General features: G+C 35.0%; 1 non-coding gene across 1 annotated transcript; it reads left to right on the forward strand.

Moving 5' to 3' along the window:
* Nucleotides 1-5,981: 5,981 nt before the first annotated feature.
* LOC143675415 (U2 spliceosomal RNA) lies at nucleotides 5,982-6,169 on the forward strand. Its single transcript, XR_013171639.1, has one exon. It is a non-coding gene; the product is annotated as a U2 spliceosomal RNA (small nuclear RNA).
* The last annotated feature ends 541 nt before the right edge of the window (nucleotides 6,170-6,710 follow it).

Below are 6,710 nucleotides of genomic sequence, written 5' to 3' on the forward strand. Positions count from 1 at the left end.
AAAAAAACAAAAATTATTAACGTTCTAGACAAAGATGGTGGGAAACTTTAATAGAGCATCTAAAGGTGGATATAATAAATACTTAATTTGTCAAACCCAAAATCCTAGAAAAATAATAGCTGTTTCTAGAGGGTATTTTCCACCTTCCTCTTGTCCTTTTGATCATCTATAGCTGAAGTTTATTCAGTCACCATCAAGCATTGGTAATAATTATATACTTATAATTGCATGCTTGTTTTCTGGATAGATTGAGGCATCTCCTTGCTGCATGACTGATATGCTGACAGTGGCAAAGAAGTTGTAAGAAAAATGTATTTCCCACTTAGAGCATTGCTGCCATGATTTCCAGTGATCCTGGCACTCAGTTCACTGGGCAAATTGTTAAAGCCTGACAAAGTTAAAACAAATCAATTGACATTGTTGTTGCCCTTACCATCCTCAGTCTTTTGGCAAGGTAGAAAGAACAGATGATAGGCTTCAACTAAAACTGTCTAAATTAGCTGAAGGCACTGAATTACTTCTGCCTAAGGTTTTACCTCTGGCTCTTATGACCATTTGCAGTATTTCCTTCGGAAAACATAAGCTCCCCCCATGCATAATTGTTACTGATAGACCTGTGTCTTTGGGAATAAAACTGATGAACAATCCTTTGTTGTCACAGCATGACATAATCCAATGTTGCAAATCCCTAATGCATTATGCCACAGATTATCTCCAACAAGTAAAGGATGGGTTTCCTGATCCACATGATAGAAAACCATAAATAATAGCCTAGAATCTGGAGATTGCCTCTATTGGAAATGGCACTAATGAAAGGCAGATCTAGAACCACCATGGAAGAGACCCCACCAAGCTCCCCTGACGACTGACACTGCAGTTAAGTTACAATTTGTTGTACTGCAGGTCCACCTTTCTCAAGTAAATAAAGTTCCACCAGAATCCTGGACATGTTCCAATGTTGGAGATTTAAAATTCAAAGTAACCAAGAAGTGAAGTTGACAACATCACAAGGTAAACAGCTTATTCCTAAAACAATGGATCAAGATTTCACATGAATTTTACTTTTTCTCGTAATATATAAATTCTTTTTTCTTGCTTTTTGTTTTTACTTGCACTGGCCTGGAAAGACAATGTCATCATTATTTCTCCCAGGCCATTGCAAAAGTGAGTAAACTTACAGAGTGTTGGATTTGTCATCATAAACCTCTTTCTGTGCATGAGGCCAGAGACCCAGTTGTTTTACCTGGGGCCAATCTCAGGTCCCAACTACCATTGTGTTTCCTAATTGCACTATCTGCAGTTACACTCACAGAGTCAGGTTGTTACGGGCCTTATCGCCTATGCTTTCTTCAATCTTTCAGCCCTTGTGAATAAATCAGGTTTGTTTCTCATGAGGAGAAACATTATGTACTTACTTATGATTGGCCCAGATCTTACAAACATTCTAATTTCACATTTTCAATTAACATAAAAAAAGTGAAATATGCAAGGAGGGACAAGCATACACCTGCTATGCTGGTGCTGGATATAGAGGAAGCCTTTTGGCCCCTTGGAAATCTTAGATATAGTAACAATTCCATATCAGAAGGCTCATTTCAAACCATTAATTTTAACATTTTCAAAGAAGGAAATATGAATAATCAAACTTTTCCAGGCATTCTCTGTACACTGGTCAGCCATACACTTATCTGTGGAACAGTTCAGGACTATGATCCCCAATTCCTATACGGGCATTCCAATGCTTGGTTGGTCAGCATATGACCGGAAAAAGTGTTAGGTCTCCTTGTTGCCCTCTTAAAAATGCATAACCAACCTGAGACCTCTCATTTGTCTACTCCCCTCAATCTACATTCCTGAGCAAGATGTATTTACCTGGGGAAGTTCATGATTCTGGATTTGCCTCATTTGTTGAGCAGCTCATTTGTACCTTGGCCTGAGGTCATAACTAATTAACAGATGATTAGGACTCTGTCAATCACAGTGGGAGAAATCACTGAATCTACCTGCTAGAGCTATAACTGTACGACAAAAATCATTAGACCTATTAGCTAAGGTTGTCTTGAGTAATAGTACTGTGCTTGATGATTACCTATCAGCTGAACCAGGAGGTATGTGCAATGTTGCCAAAACCAGTTGTACTTGGTTAAACACTTCTGGGGAAGTCAAGACACAATTATCTGAAACAATTGAACAGGTCACATGGTTTAGACAGGAACACCCTTCCGAAGTGTCATTCTTTATCTATTTGACTTAAACTGGTTTGGGTCATGGGGACCATAGGCGCATACTCCAAACATTTGTCATTTTACTGCTCATAGTAATCCTTATAAGTCTTCCTGGTGCACTATGTTCTGTACAGAGTTTTAAATGGATGTAGATAGCCACTTGTGGATTGACAAATTATCTGTCTGTGCCTAGAATGACAAAAGCAGGATAAACAAGGAGACAGTGTCATCACAACCACATATAAGCCCAGCATTGTGAGCTGTAAATACTGATCTCAAACCCGAAACAGTAATTTTGGGTAGCACTGTTGCCTTAAATTTTTATCACAGTTCTTCATAGCAGAGAACCAGATCAAAAGCAGGGGAGGAGAGGGAAGGGGGATTTGTTAAATAACGCACATGGCTCAAGATGGAGTGCTCACACTAAAGCCCATGTTAGCAACCAAAATTTTACTTAGTTCCTATTTCTCTTGGCATTTGGCTCCCTCAGAACCAGAAAATAAGGCCAACCAATCATAATCCACCAGCTCTAGTTAAGGCCCACCAATCATAGGTCGCCAACTCCAGTTTAGCTTATGTCTTGGAACCTCCATCTTGTTACTAGCCAAATAAGGATAAATAGCCTGATGCAGCCAATAGAGTTATTTACACTGCTGCTTCCTTGTTGGTTGTGAAAGCCTGGCTATATAAACCGTGCCCATTCTATCTCACGGCAGAACTCCCTCTACTTCCTGGATGAGATGCTGCCCAATTCATGAATTGCTCAATAAAGCTATGGAATCCTAAACTTTGTGTCATTATTTATTTATTTTTTTTCTCACCATCATCATCTGGTGATAGCTACTCATAGCTTCTTGGGTATATTTCTTTCCATTGTGTTTCTCTGGATATGTTTATATTTATCTTTATAATGGCAGACAGATTACATGTAAAATTGATTTTATTCACTATTATTTTCACTCGTTTTCATTTATTTCACTCAATATTGTGTTATGTTTATTTTCTTTCTGATATTAATAGTTCTTCACTACTATTTTAGTAGATATATAATATTCTCTATCTGGTATATTTGGATATGTCATAATTCATTTAAATAGTTTACAAATGATGGACATTGACATTTCAAATTCCCCTATTGTAATTAATGTCATAATATACAACTGGAATATAAATTTTTGTTGCATTTCTGATTTATTTTTTAGGATATACTTGTAGTGATATATTTTTATCAGAGATATGAATTATTTCAGAAGTGTTAAATGACTACCATAGGTATTGAATGTTAGGAAGTATCATTAAGCAGATGTGTTCAAATTAATGTTCTTATATACAAAATTAAGAAAATTTCTGGTATGAAAAGCTAAGTTATTATGTTATGATTGTCCTCCTGGTAGTTTAGATAAAATTACAGATAAGTGAATGAACTCATTTATAAATGATTAGCATATAACAGTTAATTTAGCTGTGTGGCTTTGTAAAATTATTGTACCTATTAGTATTTCAGTTTCTTCTTCATTTACATAGAATGATATGATATAAGGTTTACTCATACAAGCATAATTGCTTATACTTTTTTCTTGTTATTGTTATTATTATTTTACATTTTGAAGAGAAAAAAAAAATACCATGCCAAACATTGATTTCATCAATTCTGAAGATTATAAAATAAAAATGCATATGAGAATAGCACCTAGTAAAAGATGGACAACAGCTCATCATAAGAATGTTTGCTTGGTCTGATGCCTTTGATCCCTAGGTTTTTAAGAGAACTGAATAATTCCATTCTTAGCAAATACAAAGCATTTAACATTTCTACTCAAGTGGTTCACCAATTGCCTTCCTTCTGCCAACATTTTTTAAAAAATAATGAGGGAGCTAATATTATCCATTTAAAATTGAACCTAAGATGAATACTCTGTAACTCTTAGTTTGAGATAGCAGTTAGAATATACATCATCTGGCATTTTCTTTGTTAGCACACTAGTAAGTTATAAGGGTCTTTTACAACATGATCCTTCCTTGAAGGAACATGAGCAATAGCCAAGGAAATGGAATCTTCTTTCCTTTCTGGCACCTGTGATTTATAACTATAATAAAAACTGAATACACAAAGCACACAGTGTTTCTAGGAGATGCTACGTATCACCTCAATAGACTCACAAGCCTGATCTTTATAGTAACAAAATGTTTCAGTAGCCAGTGATTTCACCTCCCTATCATTTGCTTGGAAAAAGCATCCTTTGTTTATCATTAAGGCACACTAGTACGTAATGCTCCCTCTGACTATCTCCTAAGGAAAGAAAGAAAAAAGATATGTAAAGAAGAAAAGAGTAAATGAGAATGAGGTTCTGTTGTAATAAAATTCCCTAGATAAATGGCCAAAATACTGTGTCCTGTCACTGTTCTGCTAGCATGGAAATTGGAGCAAGGTACTTAACTTCTGTCTCCTTACCTATGAAAAATTGTTATTGAATTAGATGATTTTTAACTTTCTTTCCATCTTTAAAATTCTTCAAATCTGGGCAATCCCATTAGTGTAAGAGGCAGCATGGTATTGCTGGAAGGGAAAGAAAAAAAGAAGTGAAAATACTTCATTCAGAAATTACCCTGGCGAGAGAATTAAAATCAAACCTGTTAACCAAAGTGTGACTTTCCCTGCAATATTTGACACTAATGACCACCTCTGCTTACCTAACCCTTTCGGATATGTATCTGTTCTTTGGCCATCTCTCCAGGACTCTTCCCTGATTTCCTTTACTCTTTTAACCCAAGACTTACTAAGGGACCTTAGAAAATTTTTCATTCAACCTCTTCATTTGCAAAATTCCATGTACACAAATATTCCCATCAACTGAAATTAGCATAATGACCTTGAAGGAGAAAGCTAGATGGATAAAGCACATATCTAGAAAAGTAGTGAGAAAAAAATCTGAAATGTAGGTGTGAACTCTAGACCACGTTTAGAAATTATAATTATAAAAGGAAGTATGGAAATAAACATAGAGAATCCTGTTGCAAATTCCAAAAATATTCCACCGAAGACAAGCCACTTAAATTAGAGAATAGTGATGTTCTGTATTTTAATCGGCATAGAAATGACTACTTGCCTGGTAGTTCATACTATTAAATGTAATGATTTCTTCATTTTATTCACTTAAATTTAAAATATCACCACAGTAATTATGTTAAATCTTCCAAACAGAGAAAGCTGAGATTTATCTTGCAGTGTCAAAAATAAGTTTAAATTAGGGTTCTAAACATGGTGATACATCGAACCCTTGATCTGAGACTGTCAATAAGTCAAGCAGAAACGGAAAAATTCCTAAAGGATCAAGCCAACTGTTTCAGTTATTTCAATGAATAAAAGAAGAAGAATTCAATGATTATACTTATATATGAATGTATAAGGAGAACAAAGGAATCTATATAGAATAGTCCAATGGTTAAATTGCATTTCATTAAACGTTCATATTTCATCTCCAACCTGCCTCACTTATGAAATTGGAGATAAATGAAACCATTTAGGAATATTTTGATAGCACCAGATTACCAGCAAATATTTGTATCAAAGCTCAATTCGGCTCTTTCCAATACAGAGGAAAAAAAAAACAATGGAACTCAGAGAAATGAAACACAATATCAAAATATCAGATAATTGAGATAATTGGTTCTATTAGGAAGCACTAAAATAGCAGAATCATTCACCATGGGGATGACTAAAGTCATCTCAAAACTATCTGTTTTTTTTTTTTTTTTATCATTTCTCGGTCTTTTGGCTAAGATCAAGTGTAGTATCTGTTCTTATCAGTTTAATATCTGATATGTCCTCTTTCTGAGGACAATATATTAAATGGATTTTTGGAGTTAGGAGATGAAGGAGCTTGCTCTGTCCACTCCATGCATCGACCTGGTATTGCAGTATTTCTAGGAACGGTGCACCCCCTTCTCGGGGGAACAATAAATGTGTAAAATCAGAAAAAAAAAAAAAACTATCTGTTTTAAAAGAACATGAATCATTGTTGGTAGAAGTCTGGCCAATTATATCTCCATTTCTATTTTGATTACAAGATAAACAAATAATCTCAAATCACACAGCAACAGATATTGAGATATTTGATTAAACATGACCAAAAATAGCTAGATAAAGTGATTTAAGATAACAATTCACTATACGTGCAGGTGCAGGATCCTTGAAAATTAAAAAAAAGAAAAAAAAAGATGAGATAGAGATTTTGTGAGCAATAGTATTTTTCTCATTAGCTAATTTATCATAAAGAATCCTGACTCTGATATGTAAGTAATTCAAAACTTCTCCTTGCAGCACAGTTACTGAGATATTACTCATGTGTTCATAACTTTTAAAAAGGTGTTTGAGGGGATCAATAACCAGACAACTGGAAGAATGGGGTTGCCATTAATTGAAATGGGAAAGGCTGTGGATGGAGAATGTTGTGTTGAAGGGCAGTGGAGGTAAGTGTTCCATCT

This window comes from Tamandua tetradactyla, chromosome 2, assembly GCF_023851605.1.
Source record: "Tamandua tetradactyla isolate mTamTet1 chromosome 2, mTamTet1.pri, whole genome shotgun sequence".
In the NCBI taxonomy this organism is placed as follows: Eukaryota; Metazoa; Chordata; class Mammalia; order Pilosa; family Myrmecophagidae; genus Tamandua; species Tamandua tetradactyla.